Source organism: Megascapheus bottae, chromosome X, assembly GCF_031878675.1.
Source record: "Megascapheus bottae isolate mThoBot1 chromosome X, mThoBot2.hap1, whole genome shotgun sequence".
Taxonomy (NCBI): Eukaryota; Metazoa; Chordata; class Mammalia; order Rodentia; family Geomyidae; genus Megascapheus; species Megascapheus bottae.
Genome location: NC_143547.1, coordinates 83,568,359 through 83,590,002, shown reverse-complemented (window position 1 = coordinate 83,590,002; position 21,644 = coordinate 83,568,359). Strand labels below are relative to the sequence as shown.

At 42.3% G+C, this 21,644-nt stretch overlaps 1 non-coding gene across 1 annotated transcript; it reads left to right on the top strand.

Moving 5' to 3' along the window:
• The first annotated feature begins 21,334 nt into the window (after positions 1-21,334).
• LOC150041471 (small nucleolar RNA U13) lies at positions 21,335-21,439 on the top strand. The gene has a single exon (XR_016533969.1). It is a non-coding gene; the product is annotated as a small nucleolar RNA U13 (small nucleolar RNA).
• The last annotated feature ends 205 nt before the right edge of the window (positions 21,440-21,644 follow it).

Sequence of the window (21,644 nt, the reverse complement as noted above, 5' to 3'; positions counted from 1 at the left end):
TGTGTCAGCTTGTAACTTTACATTTATTTTTTCCAATTTATTGTTTTAGAGATCATTTACAGTGGGGGAGGGAAATGGGTACCAAGACATGTGAAAGGGTATCAATGTATGTGAATTAATGCACCTTCTATCTGGCAAATATCATGTAACCCTTTTACTAATTACAATAAAAAACAAAAAAGGAAAAAAAAGAGATCATTTACAGCAATATTACCTTTATATACATTTAGGAATAAGTATATTTCCTTTGAATAAATATATTTCTTTTCATGTAGTGTCATCTGTTCCCTCATTCTCTCCCATCCCCTCCCTCCTTTCTCCACCTGTGCAGTGTATAGGTCAATTCTCATCAATGTCCAATGAGCTCTACTGCTGCACCTTTTCACTTTTATTCTCTAATGCTGTGCCCTACCTTACCCTCCCTCAGTTAGGGATATAAATACACCATATAGAAGGTAAAGAATACAATATGAGCCCCATTTTCTAAAATGAGAAAATTAGACAAGGTGCCAGTGCCTCACACTTGTAATCCCAGCTACTCAGAAGGTTGAAATCTAAGGGTCAGGGTTAAAAGCCAGAGTAAGCAGGAAAGTCCTTCAGATTCTTATCTTCAATTAACCACCAAAAGCCAGAAGTGGGGCTGTGGATCAAGTGGTAAAGTGCTAATCTTGAGCTAAATGGCTCAGCAATAGTGCCCAGGCTTTGACTTCAAGCCCCAGGACAGGCACCAAAAGGAAGACAGAAAGACAAAGACAGAGACAGAGACACAGAGAGACAGAGAGAGAAAATTAAGGTTTAGAGAAGGTAGAAACCTTGCCCAAATCATGCTGTAACCCTCTGTGGGACATGGAACAGTGATTCATCCCCAGATGTGTATAGTCACAAATATGTGTCTAATTCTTTACCCAATCTGCTGTGATTTCTCCATCCCTGGATTGGTCTCCTCAACGTAGTTTACACAAAGTTATCTGAGTTCCATTCTGTACTGCCTCCTGGATACTAAATATCTTCAACTGCATTTTTTTGTCCTTAGCCTTATGTTCTCTCACCTCCATGGCTCCTAACCTATCTTCTAATAAACCACAAATAATTACCATATTCTTTCCTGTTCTCAGTATTCCTATCACACACTCATTGCTTCAAACTGTTCCCTCTGCCTAGGTAAAAAGACTGCCCTCTGCAAAGCCTCCTCTAATTCCCTTAGCTGAAGATTATCACTTCATCCTCCATACCCTTTTGACCCTTGGAGTTTGTTATAGCACCATAGTAAAATGAACATAATAAAATGTCCCATTTTAACCACTTTAAGTGGCACAAAGTACAATAGTGACACCATTCAATAGTACTAAGTACATTTACATTATCTTCAGGACTTTTTCAGATAACTTCCACTAAAGTTGGCTCTTTGTTGTGAAGTACAGGCATTAGGCCATGTAGTATAGCTACTAGTCCTTATCTCTCACAGGTTCTTAACCTCATTTAAGGCAAGACCTATGTAAACTCACTTTGGTAATTCTTCTAAAACCACTGATGTCTCTTTCATACCATAACCAATTCATGACCGAATTTTATCTGTCATTACTGTCTTCAAGATGGATTCAGGGGCTGGGATGTAGATCAGTGGCAAAGTGCTTGTCTGAGCACTGCCCTTGGGCTTTCTCAAGGCTTGCACTCTACCACTTGAGCCACAGCACCACTACTGGCTTTTTCTGTGTATGTGGTACTGAGGACTCCAACCCAGGACTTTATACATGCTAGCCAAGCACTCTACCACTAGGCCTCGCTCCCAGCCCAATGCTCCCTTTCTTCTTCTTCTTCTTACTCTTCTTCTTCTTACTCTTCTTCTTCCTCCTCTTCCTCTTCTTCTTCTTCTTCTTCTTCTTCTTCTTCTTCTTCTTCTTCTTCTTCTCCTCCTCCTCCTCCTCCTCCTCCTCCTCCTCCGCCTCCTCCTCCTCCTCTGCCTCCTCCTCCTCCTTCTCCTTCTTCTCCCCCTTCCCCCTCCCTCTCCCCCTCTTCTTCCCTCTCCCCTTCCCCCCTCCCCCCTCCTCCTGTTTAACCTCAAGGCCTCCTGCTTGTTAGGAAGGTACCTAGGACATCTTTGTCCACTATCCCCTAATACTTAGGATCACAGATGTAAACCATTTTTTTGGCATTCCTGGGGCTTGAACTCAGGGGGGCCTGGGCAATGTCTCTAAACTTCTTTTGCTCAAGGCTAGCACACTGCCACAGCACCACTTCCAGATTTTTATGTTTATGTGAACCCAGGGCTTCATTCACGATAAAAAAAAAAGCACTCTACCACTAAGCCACATTCCCAGCCCTAAGAAGTGAACCATTAATGCTCGTCTTTGCCCTGGCTGACCTCAAACCACAATACTTGTCTCCATTTTCCCAGTAGCTGGGATTATAAATGTGAGCCAGTGTGACTGTCACGATATATCACTAATTCTTATCAATGCCACTATCACTCTATCAAGTTTATGTCTTTCTTCCACTACAATAGCCTCCTCAGTCTCCTAGTTCATGTTCTTGCCTGTCTTCCCCGTATTCATACAGCAGCAAATTAGCCCCCTAAAACACAAACCAGAGCATTTCTCTTCTCAGATACATTTATTACCTTCTCATTTCACTCAAAGTAAAAGCAGCAACTTTATAACTAGGATATTACAAAGGCTACACCAGCCAACAAATGACACCCCCCACACCCAGTAATGTGTCAGTGGCTCACACCTATAATCCTAGCTACTTAGGAGACTGAGATCTGAGGAACATGGTTCAAAATCAGCCCTGTCAATAAAGTCTGTGAGACTCTTATCTCCAATTAACCACCAATATGATGGAAGTGAATTTATGGTTAAAGTGATAGATGGGTAGCCTTGAGTAAAAAAGCTAAGGGATAGTGCCCAGGCCTTGAGTTCAATACCTAGTACCAGTACAAACAAAATGAGCCCTCACTAATCTGTCATTTCATTAGGTCTTGACTATTTCTCTTCTACATTGAACCTCTGTCATTAATAGACTATAGTGGATGTGATGGTGTGTCATTTATAGGCAGGTCATAAAAAGTATGGTGGTTGGGGCCAGAAATTTGGCCTAGGGGTAGAGTACTTACCTAGCATGCATGAAGATCTGGGTTCGATTCCTTGGTACCAAATACATTTTTTAAAAAAGCTGGATGTCATGCTGTTGTTCAAGTGGTAGAGCTCTAGCCTTGAGAAAGTACAAGGACAGTGTTCAAGCCCTGATTTCAAGCCCCAGGGCTGACAAAAAAAGTCTGGTGGTTGTTCACTGCAGCATTAATTACTGTAGCCAAGATATGAAACCAACCCAGATGCTCCTCAGTGGATGAATGTATCAAGAAGATGTGGTACTTAAATACAATGGAATTCTATGCTGCCATCAGAAAGAGTGACATCCCCACATATGTAAGGAAATGGAAAGTCCATGAGACTCTTGTCTCCAATTAACCACCAGAAAACCAGAAGTGGTGCTGTCTCAAGTGATAGAGCATTAGCTGTGAGCCGAAGACCTCAGGGACAGTGCCCGGGCCCAAAGTTCAAGCCCCATGATGGACCAACAAGAAAAAGAAAAAAAAAGAGGATATACATTTCAGGCCTAGATTTCAATGTTTTGAGACTCATAACCAGAATTGTCAATTCATATGCACTCTTGTTATGTATACATATGACTGCAGAATAGCTAATGAATACAACTATTCTGCACAATCATGATCCCCGACACCTTTATATTTTCGTCTTTAATATTCTCCCCATTGTGGCTTTAGCTTTCCTAACTGAGTATCTTTGTATTTCCTTTCTTTTTTTTTTTGTCGGTCGTGGGGATTGAACTCTAGGCCTGGGTGCTGTCCCTGAGCTCTTCAGCTCAAGGGTACCGTCTTACCCCTGGGCTTGGGCATTGTCCCTGAGCTCTTCAGCTCAATGCTACAGCACTACCTCTTGAGCAACAGTGTCCCTTCCTGTTTTTTAGTGGTTAATTGGAGATAAGAGTCTCAAAGTCTTTAGTGCCCAGGCTGGCTTTGGACTGCCATCCTCAGATCCCAGCATGAGCCACCACTCCTGGAGTTATCTTTATATTTCGTTTTTATTATTATTATTTTTGTGGGTCATGGGGCTTGAACTTGGTCTGGGAACTGTCTCTGAGATCTTCAGCTCAAGGGTACCACCCTACCCTTGAGCTAAGCCCCACTTCCCATTTTCTAGAGGCTAAGTGGAGATAAGAGTCTCAAGTCCTGGGCCGGGAGTTTGGCCTAGTGGTTAAAGTGCTTGCCTAGCATGCATGAAGACCCGGGTTCGATTCCTCGGTACCACATACATAGAAAAAAGCCGGAAGTGGTGCTCAGGCTCAAGTGGTAGAGCTCTAGCCTTGAGAATGTCCAAGGACAGTGCTCAGGCCCTGAGCTCAAGCCCAGGACTGGCAAAAAAAAAAAAAACTATCATTTATATCGACTGTCGGGAAACCATGCCTCTTACAATATATAGCTATTGCATATGAATACCGTGAGGGATATATTTCTGGAAAAAAAAAAAGGTTCTTTTCTAGCATTGCCAAAAATTAAAGTTGGGTTCGGTGCCTACTTAGGGGGCTGAGATCTGAAGATCGAGGTTCAGGTTCGAGGTTTGGGTTCGGGTGGCTTCTGCTACTTAGGAGGCTGAGATCTTAGGATCGAGGTTCAAAGCCAGCATAGGCATAAAAGTCCATAAAGAGTCTTATCTCCAATAAAGCAAAAAAAAGCCATAAGTGGAGGTATGTCTCAAATGGTAGAGTGCTAGACTTGAGCAAAAAAGCCAAGTAAGAGATAGACGCCCTAAGTTAAAGCCTAAGTATTTGCACAAGAATTAAAAGTAACATAAAACAAAATACCTGACATTGTAAACACCCATAGTCTCCTTTCACTTGCTCTATATTTCCTCATTTTCATGGCATATGCCACTTTTCTAATAAACTTTCTGTTTTTCATGCCGGGCGCGGTAGCTCATGCCTGTAATGCTAGCTACTCAGGAGGCTGAGATCTGAGGATCCCAGTTCAAAGCCATCCTGCGCATGAAAGTCCGTGAGACACTTATCTCCAGTTAATCACTAGAAAACCAAAAGTGATGTTGTGGCTCAAAGGGTAGGGTGCTAGACTTGAGCTGAAGAGCTCAGGGACAATGCCCAGGCCTAGAGTTCAAGTCTCAGAACCGATAAAAAAAACTTTATGTTTTTGTTATTAATTTTATTTACCATGAATCTATTACCCCCATCCTTAGTAGAATATATACTCTCCAACATCATAGGATCTTTTTTGCTCACTGATATGCAAGTATTTAGTAGTGTCTGACACAGTGTATGTGCACAGAAGATATTTGTTGAATGAGTGTTTCATCAACATTCCAGATACTTGTTACATCTTTGCTAGGTGAATTGTCAGTTGAGAGAGAGAAACATACTTTAAGTATGGTGTCTAGGTTTTTATATGCAGAGAAATGCAAAGATGTGAAATTGGAAAAAAAAAACTTATCTGTGGAGAGTTTCCTCTTACCTATAGGAGGATATCTAGTTGTAATTGTTTTGAGCTGAAGAGAAAGAGAGAAAGAATAGTGAGAGGCATTAGATTATATGAAATTTCCAGTGTTTCATCGATGCCAAATGTTGCAAGGAGAAATTGAATATGTTTGCACATAATAGGAGAAAGGAAAATTCATGGCCTAAAGACTGAGAGGAAATGAGAACAAGATGGAATCAAGCTCAAACAGAGGCATTAGCTCTGAATAGAACAAAGGGCACAGCCTCAGATACTAGAGGGCACAAAAATATAGTTGAGCAGAGGAGGATTTAGATGGTATTCACCACACTTCAGTGGCAGCTGGGTTCTGTGGGGGCAGGGGAAGTAAAGAATACTTAGCTGCTGAGAAGAACAGCAAAGGTTTAGCATTAGAACCTTCTTGTTTTGCAGAAATGATTGCAAGGTAAAGACCAAGTAAATATGAGATTGAAAGTAGAGCCATGGTGACCAAAGGAGTGATCTTCAGACTTTGCCCTCAAGATTCCCTTCTTGAATACTTGTTTGTTAAACATGACATTTGAAATATGATATAAAAAGCAATGTTAATAAAACCTTTAAAAAAAGAATTATTTGTCTCATATACCTTCAGAAGAAAATAGCTCCTGACTGTCACAGAACTACCTTTGTGAAGTTCATTCATAGCAACAATTTTCTATAACCAGGGTTGGCTTTTTAATCTCCTGACTTTGGCTCTGATGTCATAATCACTAACCTCTCACTCTTCACTGCCAGAAAGATTACAACTGTAATTTCCTGTCTTTGTACAGTCATAAAATGTCTGCCTTTATCTTGTTCTGGAAAAACTAGCATCTCCAGCTAGCCCTTGATTTCCGTTCTATACTTTTGTGTTCCAGGGACTTGCTCATATGGAAGAGACCTGCTGCTTGTTTACAAATGGAGAAGAGCACAAAGACGTGGGGCTTAAATTCTGTCCCGGGTGCTTGTCCCTGAGTTCTTCTGCTCAAGGCTACCACTCTACGACACTGAGCCACTGTGCCACTTCCAGTTTTCCCATGTTAATTAGAGATAAGTGTCTCATGGACTTTTGTGCCCTGGCTGCCTTTGAACCTCGATCCTCAGGTCTCAGTCTCATGAGTAGCTATAATTATAGGTGTGAGCCACCTGCACCCAGATCTATCTGGATTTTCTATATACTAATCTAGTCCTATGATGATACATAACTGACCTATTGTTTTTAAAAAGCTAATAATCCAACAACAATGTGAAGATCAGCTAGTTGTCACAATGTGTCCAGCATAGACAGGAAAGGAAAGCAACTAGACTTGAGATCTGGGATAAAGAGTAGACTGTGGAAGGGGTCAGTATAAGTGGGAGTGGGGTCTGCATTTAGAGAAAAGTATGAGTGAGTCAGAAGCCAAAGACCTGAATGAATGGGGAGGTGTGTCCTGAATCCAGATAATAATAGTATTTACTGATGTTTATTGTCTTAAGTGATTGGGGCAACTTATCTCTTATAATCCCCTCCATAACCCTGTGACCTAAGTGTTCTTTTTACTTTTGTTCTGAGTCAGAATCTAGGTAGGATATATGACCTGTACTAGCTACTCAACCATTCAGGCTACTTCTCCACAATTCCTTACAATAACATCTCAATTTGTAGAAGCAAACACAGAGTACTGATAAAGCCTCTGTGCTGTCTCTCAGCCCTTCTCACTAAGGCTGGCCCTCTACCACGCTGAGCCACAACACCACTTGTGGCATTTTTGGTGGTTAATCGCAAATAAAAGTCTTATCTGGATTGCCTACAAATCATAAGAAGTCATGAGCATCAGATATCAGCCTCCTGAGTAGCTAAGATTACAGGCATGAGCCACTGGTACCTGGCAGGTTTAGTTTAGTTTTGTGGGGGGTTATTTGTTTGTTTTTGTTTTTTGCTTTTTTTTTTGTTTTCTTTACTAATACTGGTTAAACATAAGGCCTTATACAAAAGGCCTTAATCTTACTTGCCTGGCCCTCTTAGTATTTGAGCCATGCTTCCAGGATGGCTTTTTGCATGTTAATTTTTCTTTTTCCAGTCCTGGTACTTGAACTCAGTGCCTGGGCACTGTCCCTTAGCTTCTTTTAGTCAATGTTAGCACTCTTACCACTTTGAGCCACAGCACAACTTCTGGCCTTTTTTTTTTTTGGCAGGAGGGAGTGGTCATGGGGCTTGGACTCAGCCTCGATGTTGTCCCTGAGGTCTTCAGCTCAAGGCTACCACTCTACCACTTGAGCCACAGTGCCACTTCTGGTTTTCTAGTGGTTTATTGGAGATAAGTCTCAGGGACTTTAGTGCCCAAGGTAGCTTTGAACCTTGCTCCTCAGATCTGAGCCTCCTGAGTAGCTAGGATTAAAGGTGTGAGCCACCATGCCTGGCTTACTTCTGGCTTTTTCTGTTTAGATGGTACGAAAAAATAGATCCCCAGGCTTCTTGTGTGTTAAGAAAGCACTCTAGGGCCGGGAGTTTCGCCTAGTGGTTAAAGTGCTTGCCTAGCATGCATGAAGACCCAGGTTCGATTCCTCAGTACCACATACATAGAAAAAATCCAGAAGTGGTGCTGATGCTCAAGTGGTAGAGCTCTAGCCTTGAGAAAGCCCAAGGACAGTGCTCGGGCCCTGAGCTCAAGCCCAGGACTGGCAAAAAAAAAAGAAAAAAAAAAAGAAAGAAAGAAAGCACTCTAACACTGGGCCACATTCCCAGACACATTCGCTCATTCATTTTGGAATCGAGTCTCATGAAGTTTACTGCCTGGGCTGGCTTCAAACTGCCACCCTGTAGATGTCAAACTTCTGCATAGTCAATATTAGAAGCCTGATGCAGTAGTGTGGGGTTCCATTTTGTGCTCTGATACGTAGTAAGCTTCATACATTAGACACTTCATTTCTAAGTACTTCAGCAGGCATATTATTTATTTTGACCTTATTCTTCCTTTTTGCAGGGAGGGGCATAGTGTAGTATCTTTTGCACCCCAGAAGCCACTGATTGTTTTTTTTTCTTTACTGAAAATGAAGTTTTTTACTGAAAATGAATTTTTCCTACTACGTAATTTAATATAAATATGCTATATGCAAGTTTTTTATTTTGTTCTCGTTTGAGACAAGTTTTCACTATGTTGTTAGGGATGTTCTCGAACACACTATGTAGTGTTGCATGGCCTTCTGTTTTAGTGTTCCTAGTGCTGAGTTTGTGCCACATGTATATTTGTTTTATTTTTGGCAGTACTAGGATTCGAACTCAGGATCCTGCACTTATTAGGCAGCTACTCTACCACTTGAGCCATGACTCCTGCACAGTATGTATACTTTCCAATATCATCAGAGGTCGAGTAGATCCAAGGATTGACATGAGGGGGTAAGGATAAAAGAACATTCTAGAAAAAATTATAATATCCTACTTTTTTTGCCAGTCCTGGGGGTTGAACCCAGTGCCTAAGTACTGTCCTAGGACTTTCTCAAGGCTAGTGCTCTACCAATTGATCCACATCTCTACTTCTGGCTTCTGGTGGTTAATTGGAGATAAGAGTCTCTCAGACTTTCCTCCGGGGCTGGCTTCAAACCACAATCCTCAGATCTCAGCCTCCTGCATAGCTGGGATTACAGGCATGAGCCAGCAGTGCCCAGCTCATCCACACTTTCCCATTTCAAAGCATTTTAAATTGCAAGAGAATCATATACCCTTTCCCAGTCATTACCACGTTGCCACATTTGCTTTACACCCTTTGGATTCATGTGCATTTTTCTGAACCATTTGTGAGTAAATTATACTTAACCTCTAAATACTTCAGCACATATTTCCTAAAGCAAAGGCATTTTTCTGCATAACTACAATACAGTGATCATACTCAAGATAGTTTAATGTGGTTTGTTATATTGCTATCACCTAATTTATGGTCTCAATTCAAATTTCTCAAATTATTGTAATAATATCCTTAGACGTATTTGAAGCTCAATTCAGAATCTACTCAAGTGTCATACATTTAGTTCCTATTTCATTTAGTTCCAAATCTCAGGTTTCATTGGAGAGAGAGAGAGAGAGAGAGAGAGAGAGAGAGAGAGAGAGAGAGAGAGAGAGAGAGAGGGAGAGAGAGAGAGTGTGTGTGTGTGTGTGTGTGTGTGTGTGTGTGTGTGTCTCATTCCTGAGGCTTAGACTCTGGCCTGGGCACTGTTCCTGAGCTCTTCAGCTCAAGGCTACTGCCTTTTCCCTTGAGCCACAGTGCCACTTCCGGTGGTTTTCTAGTGGTTAACTGGAGATAAGAGTCTCACAGTGTGGTGGCTCAGGCCTGTAATCCTAGCTTCTCTGGAGGCTGAGATCTGAGGATCAAGGTTCAAAGCCAGCCCAAGCACAAAAAGACCTAAGACCCTTATCTCCAATTAACCTCTAGAAAATGGGAAGTGGGGCTTGGCTCAAGGTTAGGGTTGTAGCCTTGAGCTGAAGAGCTCAGGGACACCGACCAAGCCCTGGGGTAGGGCAATAGCTTTGAGCTGAAGAGCTCAAGGACAGTGCCCAAGCTGAGTTCAAGCTGAGAGAGAAGTCTCATGGACTTTAGTGCCCAGGCTGGCTTTGAACCATGATCCTCAGATCTCAGCCTCCTCAGGATTACAGGTGTGAACCACCACGCCCAGCCTCATGCCTTTTATGACTGACTTTTTTGAAGCGTCTATCTAAGCAATGTTACTATAATTGGACTTAACTTGTTTTGTATTATTTTGTTTTGTTCTCAGCCAGTCTTATGTAACTCAGGCTTGTTTCAAACTTAAGATACTCCTGCTTCAGCTTTTTGAGTGCTGAAATTACAGGTTTGCACTACCATGTACAGGGCAGTATTGTATTTTATTTTTTACAATAGTTTTAGGTTTAGAAGCAAATTGTAAAGAAACCAGACTCTAGGTTTCCATGTTTGGGGAAGAAATCACAGATGTTAGGGGTCATTTTTATCACACTATATCATGCTTATCAACATTAGTTATTACTGGTAATGTTTACCATGACCACATGGGTGGGGTAGAATTTTCCAGGTTTCTCCTAAGAATGACTCTCTCACTCTTTGGATTCTTTCTTTCTCTTCCTTTCTCTTCTTTCTTTTGTTCTTTCATTCTCTTTCTTTCTTTCTTTCTTTCGGTCTTTCCTTCTTTCCTTCTTTCCTTCTTTCTTTGCTGTGGAGCTTGAACTCAGGGCCCGGGCACTGTACCTGAGCTCTTTTGGTCTAAGCTAGTGCTTTACCACTTTGAGCCACAACACCACTTCCAATTTTTGAATGGTTAATTGAAGATAAGAGTCTCGTATGGCCAGGTACTGATGGCTCACGTCTGAAATTCTAGCAGCACAGGAAACTGAGATCTGAGGATCACCGTTCAAAGCCAGCCCAGGCACAAAAGTCCATGAGACTCTTATGTCCAATAAACCATCAGAAAACTAGAGTTTCATGGGAATTTTCCTGTCCAGACTGACTTCCAACCAAGATCCTCAGATCTTAGCCTCCTGAGTAGTTAGGATTATATGCATGCGCCACCAGTACCTGGCTGCTTATGTACAGTTTGTTGTGCTTTTTCTCTAACAGACATCATTTATTTCCAAATTTTCTTGCTTAGGTTAGTGCCCTTCCCCTACTGTGTTCAGTAAGGATAAGTCTTACCTATGCATTCACTTAGATTATTTTTTTTATCACAGATTACATTCCATCTTAGGGCTCCATGGATTTACTAAGTACTTTTCTTCCTGGTTTGCACACATGGGGGTTTATTCTTCCTGCTGTAAAAATTTATCACTTTGGGCTGAGTATGTAGTTCCAGGGTGGAGTACTTGCAATTTTTTTGGTCAGTCCTGGGTCTTGAACTCAGGGCCTGAGCACTCTTCTTGGGTTTTCCTCAAGGCTAGCTCTCTACCACTTGACCACACTCCTAGCCCCTGAAAAATGTTTTTTTCTGCCAGTTGTGGGGCTTGCACTCAGGGCCTGAGCATTGTCCTTGGATTTTCTCAAGGCTAGAGCTCTACCACTTGAGCCTCAGCACCACTTCCGGCTTTTTTCTATGTATGTGGTACCAAGGAATCAAACCCGGGTCTTCGTGCATGCTAGGCAAGCACTCTACCACTAGGCCAAACTTCTGGCCCATATTTTTGAAAGAAGCCTGGTGTGGTGACACCACCTATAATTTTAGGATTTGGGAAGCTGAATAAAGATTCATGAGTTTGAGGGCAGTCTGGGCTTATATTTTAAGACCCTATTGCAAACAAAGGGAAGTGAAGGGGAAAAGCAACTTTTGATATTTCTTCTGTCTTTTCAGATTTGCCTTTTAAAGAATGCTGTACAAATGCACTTATATGGGATATTACTTTTTCACACTGGCTTTTTCATTGGGAACTTGTGACTCATACTTGTAATCCTAGTTAAACTCACGATGTTGAGATCTGAGGATCAAAGTACAAAGCCAGCCAATGCAGAAAAATCTGCCACATGACAGTGCAAGGCCCACAAGCCCCAGTACTGGTGCAAGTGCTTGTGCAAGTGCAAGCACACACACACATACACACACACACACACACACACACACACACACGGAAATACCTTATAAAAATATGAACTTAAGTTTCCTTGGTTTTTATTTTTTCATGTTTTGTGATTTAAATAGAGAGGTAAGAGATTCAAAGCTGTCAACAATATATTGAAGAACAAAGTTGAAGAGTGATACTACTTGACCTCAGGGCTATCATGAAGGTACAGTAATTAAGGCCCTGTAGTATTATCACAGGAATAAACATGAACTGATATAATAAAAGCTTGGTATGTGTTGAATTGAAACCCATTTGTACAACTACTTAAGAATAATAAAAACAAATGAAAAAAATTTAAAAAATTTAAAGTGTAGGGATAACCACCTGTAATCCCAGGACTTAGGAAGCTGAAATGAAACAATTGTGAGCTTGAGGTCAGTCTGGACTTATATAGTGAAATCCTATCTCAGAGAAAGCAAATAAGTCTAAGCTAGGCACTAGAAGCTCAGGGACTGTATTCTTAGCTACTCAGGAGGCTGAGGCATGAAGATCGGACTCTTGTGTCCGATGAACTACTAAAAGAGCTAAGAGTGAAGCTGTAGCTCAAGTGGTAGAGTGCTAACTTTGAGCACAAAAGCTCAGGGGCAGTACCCCAGACCCTTAGTTCAAATCCCAGGACCTTCATACAAAATAGTGTAGACACATATCTTCGTTAAACATGTCACAGAATGAAGCACAGATCTAAAAATTAAAATTAAAATATGTGGGGGATTTAGCTCAGCTGAAGAGCACTTACCTGGCAAGTAAGTTCAGTCCCAAGATGCAAACAGCAGAGAAAATGTGGATGACTTTGGGTTGGGCTGCTGGCTTCTAGATCCAAAAATAAAAAAAAATTCATAAGCTAGACTTCGTTGAAATTACAAAATAAACTTCAGCTTTAATTATATGTCAAGAGAACGAGAAGATAAGCCATGTACTATGAAAAAGTATTTGCAAAAGCCTTGGTTTAATGGACAGACTCTCTTAATGGATCTGGCAATAGCATGGATAGAATATGATTTTGAGAAAACACAAGTTCTGATTTATTTTTGGCCAGTCCTGAGCATTGAACTCGGGGCCTGGGCATTGCCCTTGACCTTTCTAAAGGCTTGCGCTCTACCACTTGAGCCAAAGCACCACTTCCATCTTTCTCTGGGTATTTGGTACCAAGGAACTGAACCCAGAGTTTCATGCATGCCTAGGCAAGCACTTACAGCTAGGCTACATCCCTGGCCCACAAGTTCTGATTTTTTTTTTTGCCAAACCTGGGGGCTTGAACTCAGAGTCTGAGCACTGTCCTTGGGCTTTCTCAAGACTAGAGCTCTACCATTTGAGCCACAGCACCATTTCCAGCTTTTTCTATGTATGTGGTACTGAGGAATCGAACCTGGGTCTTCATGTATGCTAAACAAGCACTCTACCACTACGCCAAACTCCCAGCCACAAGTTCTGAGTTTTAAGGTATGGTGAATTTTTTTTTTCATTTGATGGTTCTGGAGCTTAGAGTCTGGACACTGTTCTTGAGCTCTTTCACTCAAGACCACTGCTTTACAACTTTGACCCATAGAGCACTTGTAGTTTTCTGGTGATTCAAGAGGCTCACTGACAGCCAGGTGTGGTGGCTCATGCCTGTAATTCTAGCTATTCAGAAGACTGAGATCTGAGGATCACAATTCATAGCCAGCCTGAGCACTAAAACCTTGAGACCCTTATCTCCAATTAACCACTAGAAAACTGGAAGTGGTGCTGTAGCTCAAGGGGTAAGGTGGTAGCCTTGAGCTAAGAGCTCAAGGACAGCACCCAGGCCCAGAATTCAAGCCCCACAACTGACAGGAGAGAGAGACAGAGAGACACTGACTTTCCTGCTTGAGCTGACTTTAAGCCAGGATCCACAGATCTCACCCTCCTGAATAGCTAGGATTACAGGCATAAGCAACCAGCACCCAGCTAGTTCTTCAAATGTTTATGCTGTTCTGAAAATCAATCCACTCCATTTTTCTACTTTCTGCCAAGAGAAAGGAGGAGTTCATTTGCAAGTTTAGCTGTTTTATCCATTAAAATGTTTTAATTTTTATTATATTCTGATTTCTATATGTAGCTTCCATTCTCTCAAATATTCTGTCTAGTTTTCCTTAGAAATTTTGGATGGGGGGCTGGGAGGTTGGCCTAGTGGTAGAGTGCTTGCCTAGCATGCATGAAGACCCGGGTTCGATTCTTTGGTACCACATACTTAGAAAAAGCCGAAAGTGGTGCTGAGGCTCAAGTGGTAGAGCTCTAGCCTTGAGAAAGTCCAAGGACAGTGCTCAGGCCCTGAGCTTAAGTCTAGGACTGGCAAAAAAAATCTTGAGTAAGGATTTTGTCTGTATGAAGGGAATCTTTTTCTGTGTGAAGGAAAGAGCTCTTAACTGGTGGTTGGACCCAACTAACAGTTGTAGCCTGGTTTCTGCCCAGAAAGAGTAGACTAAATCAACAGTTGTGCTTAGGAATGGAATCTGAACAAGGCCTATTCCTGTTTGGGTAGGCCACATGTTACAAGACATTAGGAAAACTTAACACTAACATTCCAAAAGTCAATAACCCACAGGAAGCCTGTGGACGCTTTTAAGAAAGACCTTATTGGAAGTCTGAAAAAAATGTGCCAACGATCTAAAATACTATGCACTTGAGAAATAAAATACACAGCTTGGTTAACTGGCAAAAATCAAAGAGGTTATTGTAAGGAGGGAAAAAGGTGTCTTTCAAAAAAATGGAAGTGGAGTTTGTAATGGGGAGAACCAGGAGAAATTTCATGGGCTCATCAGGAACGATGAGTTCTTTGCCAGGGACTCAGCTCCACTCTGAAATAAATTGAAGAGAATGCCAGCTAGAGAATCAGCAGAATTACAGTGATAGAAAGGGGCTTTGACATGTGGCAGGAGCCTGGGAGGTGGGATTTCAGGTTCCTCATGACTTACATGAAAGGACTTTGGCTGAGCTTTAGGTTTAAGAGATGACTAAGTTAAAAGAAAAAACACAGTTTTATTTTTTCCCTTGCCTCATCTTTTCTCTTCTCCCTCTGTTTAATTCCTTCTCTGGCTTTTCCCTGGATCCACTTGGCTTTGTTCCTCATTGTCTGGAGAGTCTTTTGAGTTTCTTGGTATCATATCTTGTGGGTTTTTTTTTTTGCTGGGTCATGGGACTTGAACTCTGGGCCTGGGTGCTATCCCTAAGTTCTTCAGGTCAAGGCTAGCACCCTACCACTTGAACCACAGTGCCATTTCCTACCTTGGTCATTTCTAAATTGTCATGCTCAGGCAAACTGTAGAACCCTTCAAATTATTATTATTTTTTGACGTGTCATGGAATTTGAACTCCTGGCCTGAGCACTGTCCCTGAGCTCTTTTAGCTCAAGGCTAGAGCTCTACCATGTGAGCCATAGCACCAATTCCTATAGAACCCTTCAAATTGGGCTTATTCTGTAGCCATGCAAACTCTCACCCAGAAGTTGTCCCATTAAGTTTCTGTATCTAAGTAAATTATACTAAGAGTGGGGGAGGAGTCAGATGGAGGCCCTTTGCCCCTTTCTGTTATATTGGAGAGACAACTGGGTCACTCTTGCCCAGATGGAGTTTAACTGGGGGAGACTGCCACCTGGTGGTCAGAATTGGAAGGTGCATAAGTGTTAATAATGGCCACACATCTTTATCATTTCCTACGTATTTAAGATATTGGCTTTACATGAAACATCTCATTTAAATCTCACAATAGGCTGGGAGTTTGGCCTAGTGGTAGAGCGCTTGCCTAGCATGTACGAAGACCCAGGCTGGATTCCTTGGTACCACATACATAGAAAAAGCCAGAAGTGGTGCTGTGGCTCAAGTGGCAGAGTGCTACCTTTGAGGAAAAAGCCCAGGGACAGTGCTCAGGCCCTGAGTTCAAGTCCCAGGATGGGCACAAAAGAAAAAAAATTCACAAGGGGCCGGGAGGTTGGCCTAGTGGTAGAGTGCCTGTCTAGCATGCACGAATACACGGGTTCGATTCCTAGGTACCACATACATAGAAAAAGCCGGAAATGGTGCTGAGGCTCAAGTGGTAGAGCTCTAGCCTTGAGAAAGTCCAAGGACAGGGCTCAGGCCCTGAGCTCAAGCCCAGGACTGGCAAAAAAAAAAACCTCACAATAACATTATAATGTGGGTATCATCTCAATTTCAAAATGATTTACATTAAACAGTTATATTGCAATTTAAGCAATAGAAAAAGTGAACTCCCCCTTGTTTTGTTCCTATCAGGACAATATTTGGCACAAAGGCTCTCTGGAAATATTTTTTTCTAGTACTGGGAATTCTGTATGCCAGTCAAGTGCTCTACCACTTGAGCCATGTCCCCAGCCTTTTTTTGCTAGTCTTGGGGCTTGAATTCAAGGCCTGAGCACTTTTGCAGAGTGTTTTCCTCAAGGCTAGTGCTCTGCCACTTTTGAACCACAGCACCACTTCCAGATTTTCTATATATGTGGTACAGAGGAATCCAACCTGGGTCTTCGTGCATGCTAGGCAAGCATTCTATGACTAGGCCAAACTCCCGGCTCCTGTATTTTGTTTTTTGAGATGGATTCTCAACATTTGCTTGGATTGGCCCCTAAATTTTGATCCATACCTGGGATTACTGGTATGTGCCATCACACCCAGTTTTTGAAATAATGTTTTTGCTGGTCTTGGGATTTGAACTCAGTGCCTAGGTACTGTCCCTAAGGCTCTCTGTATTCAAGGCTAGTGCTCTACCATTTGAGTCACAGTGCCACTTCCAGCTTTTTCACTTTATTGTGGTAATGAAGAATAGAACCTAGAGTGTCATACGTAGTAGGCAAACACTCTACCACTAAGCCACATTTCTAGCCCCTGAAATAATTTTTTGATTTATCAATATCATGAAACATTAATTGAAGGATAATCACTTTTCAGCTTTTTGTAATAGAGTTAATTTGAACATATTACCACAAACCAGATAAGCTTAGTCTTGGTCTGCTACAAATCTTGATTATTCCCTCAACTCCAGACAACTTTCTCACTAAGATCCTTGAGAAAATTCGAAGGTACTGAAATTCTGCTTGCTTGTAATTACCCTAAAGTCTATCCTGTCACAAGGCTGGGTCACTGTCTAAATGCAGTTGTTGTTTTTAAGATCCACAATCTTTTTTTTCCCCCTGTTGGCTGTGGGACTTGAACTCTGGTCCTAAGCGCTGTCCCTGAGCTCTTCAGCTCAAGGCTAGCGCTCTACCACTTGAGCCATAGTACCACTTTTTTTTTGACAGTCCTGAGGCTCGAACTCAGGGGTCTGGGCACTGTCCTTGGGCTTTCCCAAGGCTAGAACTCTACCACTTGAGCCATAGCACCACTTCTGGCTTTTTCTGTTTATGTGGTACTGCGGAATCAAACCCAGGGCTTCATGCATGCTAGGCAAGCATTCTACCACTAGGCTACACTCCTGGCCCCAACACAGTGCCACTTTCTAAATGCAGTTGTTTTATACTGAAAATCTACCAGGATATGGGCTAATTTTAAAAAGAAGGGAAAATTATGCAAATGAATCATATTTAAAAAATTAAATATAAGAGCCATGCTTGGTGGCTCATGCCTGTAATCCTAGCTACTCAGGAGGCTGAGATCTGAGGATCAAGGTTCAAAGCCAGCCCAGGCACAAAAGGATCTGAGAGGGCCGGGAGTTTGGCCCAGTGGTTAAAGTGCTTGCCTAGCATGCACGAAGACCCGGGTTCGATTCCTCGGTGCCACATACATAGAAAAAAGCCAGAAGTGGTGCTGAGGCTCAAGTGGTAGAGCTCTAACCTTGAGAAAGTCCAAGGGCAGTGCTCAGGCCCTGAGCTGAAGCCCAGGACTGGCAAAAAAAAAAAAAAGGATCTGAGACTCTTATCTCCAATTAACCTCTAGAAAATGGGAAGTGGGGCTTGGCTCAAGGGTAGGGCAGTAGCCTTGAGCTGAAGAGCTCAGGGACAGTGTCAGGCCAAGTTCAAGCCCTATGACACCCCCCCCACACACACACAAATTAAATATAAGGACCTTAAAGCCACTAGAAAACTAGAATTTTAAATCAACTAATGCTGTTCAAATGCTGCTGTCTTAGACTACCCCATTTGGATATCAGGATTCCAGGATGAATACTTAGGGATAACAACACTGAAGTGACCAGATTGATGGGCAATTCATCACCAGAAGACTAGGACATAGGACATAGCATAGGACTAGACATAGGACAACATGTTTTAGAAGGAATGCTAGTATGATGTTAGATGAGTAAAATGAAGAATAGCTACGTGACATAAACCACAGAAAACACTGTGGAAAGTGTTATGTCTTGAAACTAGTGAAGAAGTCATGAGAGATTGCTACCCTCATGACTGACATGGTTCTATAATGTGCAGAAAAGAATATGTATGTAACACTGGAGGAGGTGGTCCTTTGAGGGAAGGATCCTGTTTACATTTAAGGACAGAAATTGAGAAAGATACACCAGGAGCAGTGGCTCACACTATAATCCTAGCTACTCAGGAGACTGATGAAGGGACCCCTTTCTTGACTTCCCCTAAAATCCATCCCCTACAGACATTTCCTGTCTTCTTGACAAAGGACAAAGAGTACTTGACTCAAGGTGGGGGGGCTGTAAGTTCCCTGGTAACAGCTCAGATTACAAGAGCAGCTAAACCAGGTGGAGTTACCAGAATTCCTCCCCCACCCAACCCCCTTGGCCTGCCGCGAAACTCCCTCCCTTTCCTTTATCATCAAAGCAGTGCTCCAGAAGGCCACCGAGATGATAGGTCAGTTCAAACAGCAAAGGTGTCAGTGGTTGCCCCAGCCGTCACTCAAGTATGTTGAGATTCCATTGGCCACCTGTGTATGGCCAAGCCCAACCACATGGCTGGTGGCCTATAAAAGTAGCCTGTGAGATTATACGGGGTCACTCTCTCACTCACATTTTAGAGATGGCCCTGGCCCATCAGTATGACTCTTGATGCTAGGTGTGGAATAAAATTCTATTTAACTTTCGCTTTTGTGTCAGACTCGTGCCTTTGATCACGGACCCTAATATTAGGGGACTGGACCCTGACACCTGAGATCTGCGTACCCAGCCCAGGCACTAAAAAGTCCTTTAAGACTCTTATCTCCAATTAACCATTAGAAAATGGAAGTGGGGCTATGGCTTCATAGGTAGGGCAGTAGCCTTGAGCTGAAGAGCTCAGGGTCAGTGCTCAGGCCCAGAGTTCAAGCCCCACAAATGCCAAGAAAGAAAGAAAGAAAGAAAGAGAGAGAGAGAGAGAGAGAGAGAGAGAGAGAGAGAGAGAGAGAGAGAGAGAGGAAGGGAAAGTTTCCATGTAAAGGAAGTTTGTCTAAAATGAGAATTCCCTAGGGCCCAGTAGAAAGGTCTAGAGGTAAAAACAAATCTAGAATGCCATTAGGCTATATTACTTAACCTGATGATCTCCAGTTCCATGCTTTTTTTTTTTGTCTGTGGGGCTTGAATTCAGGGCCTGGGCATTGTCTCTGAGCTTTTTCTGCTCAAGGCTAACACTCAGTCAACTTTAAGCCATAGCGCTATGGTTAATTGGAGAGAAGGGTCTCATAGATTTTCCTACCCCAGCTGGCTTCAAATCATGACCTTCAGATCTCAGTCTCTTGAGTAGCTGAGATTTTACAGGCGTGAGCAACCAGCACCCAACTTCCATGCATTTTCTTGCATCTGCGAAGCCAGCACTTTCCCATTTGAATTATATCCCAAGTCTTGCTCCCAAAAATCTGAATATTTTCTTCTTTCTCAGAACAAAAGATTTTTGTGGAGGAACTCTGAATGTTCACATTATGTCATAAAAGTATTCATTTGGAGAACAGAGAAGGGGAGATGAAGGATGATGATGGAAGGATTAGCTGTGCTGTGATCAAAGGGACATTGTATACATATATGCACATGTCAAAAAGAAACTGTACAACACATTTGTGCTAATAAATATATAGGACAGGGCCAAGAGTATAGCTTAGTGGTAGAGTGTTCACCAAGCATGCACAAAGCTCTCGGTTCAATTCCTCAGTACCACATACACAGAAAAGCTGGAAGAGTGTTGTGGCTCAAGTGGTAGAGCTCTAGCCTTGAGAATGCCTAGGGACAGTGCTCAGGCCCTGAGCTCAAGACCCCCCTCAAAAAAACACCAGTTTTCAGAAGAACAAATACAAATGCCTGACGTATGAATAAATGTTTGATATTCTTAGCCATAAATGAAATGCAAATTAAAACTTTATTAAACTAGGCATTGGTGTCTAATACCTATAATACTAGCTACTTGCTACTTGGAAGGCTGAGGTTGGGGGATCATGGTTTGAGAATAGCCTGGGACCTCTTATCAACCCACAGTTGGGCACAGTGTACACACACCACTGTCCCAAGCAATATGAGACTGAGAATCATAGCGCCAGGCAGAAAAGTTCAGGAAAGAAAATGGGACATAGTGGCAAGAATCTGTAATACTGACAGTGACACAAAGCTTAAAAATAGATGGATTGTTGGGGACAGGAGTTTGCCCTAGTGGTAGAGTGCTTGCCTAGCATGCACGAAGACCCGGGTTTGATTCCTTGGAAACACATGCATAGAAAAAAGCTGGAAGTGGTGCTGAGGCTCAAGTGGTAGAGCTCTAGCCTTGAGAAAGTCCAAGGACAGGGCTCAGGCCCTGAGCTCAAGCCCAGGACTGGCAAAAAAAACCTCACAATAACATTATAATGTGGGTATCATCTCAATTTCAAAATGATTTACATTAAACAGTTATATTGCAATTTAAGCAATAGAAAAAGTGAACTCCCCCTTGTTTTGTTCCTATCAGGATAATATTTGGCACACACACACACACACACACACACACACACACACACCTGTGTGAAAGATTCCATCTCACTCCAATAAAACTTCATCAATAACACAAACCAGAATAATCAATGCTGGTGAGGATGTGGAAAACATGTATAACCATCCACTGCTGGAATGTAAACTACCAAAGCCACTGTAGAAATCAGCATGGAATTGGGCACTGGTGGCTTATGTATATAATCCCAGCTACTCAGGAGGCTGAGATCTGAGGGATTGTGGTTCAAAGCCAGCCAGGCCAGGAGTATCCATGAGACATAGACTTGGATATGGAGCAGGGTTCAGCAAACCATGAGACAACCCACACCTGTACTTAGCAGAACAGAACATGATCATTCCAACATCAGATGCTTTTCCGGGTCATAAGCAAGATGAGTGGGCTCTCATGCACTTACATGATGTGTGCCTCCCTCTAAAACTTTTTACAACACAAGCACATTACCCGTTTAACATGAAAAAAAAATTTTTTTTCGAACTTCAGCTAAACACCAACCTAGAGGACAAGCCCTTTCCCTTTCCCAACAAGACATAGGGAAATACTTACTTCCTCAAGGATTTCCACACAGCCTACCCCTCAAGCAAACTCTGAAAGAGTCAGATGTTTCTTACAAGGCCCAAGGGTCTCAGCTGCTTACAATAATGAGCCCTGATTCAATC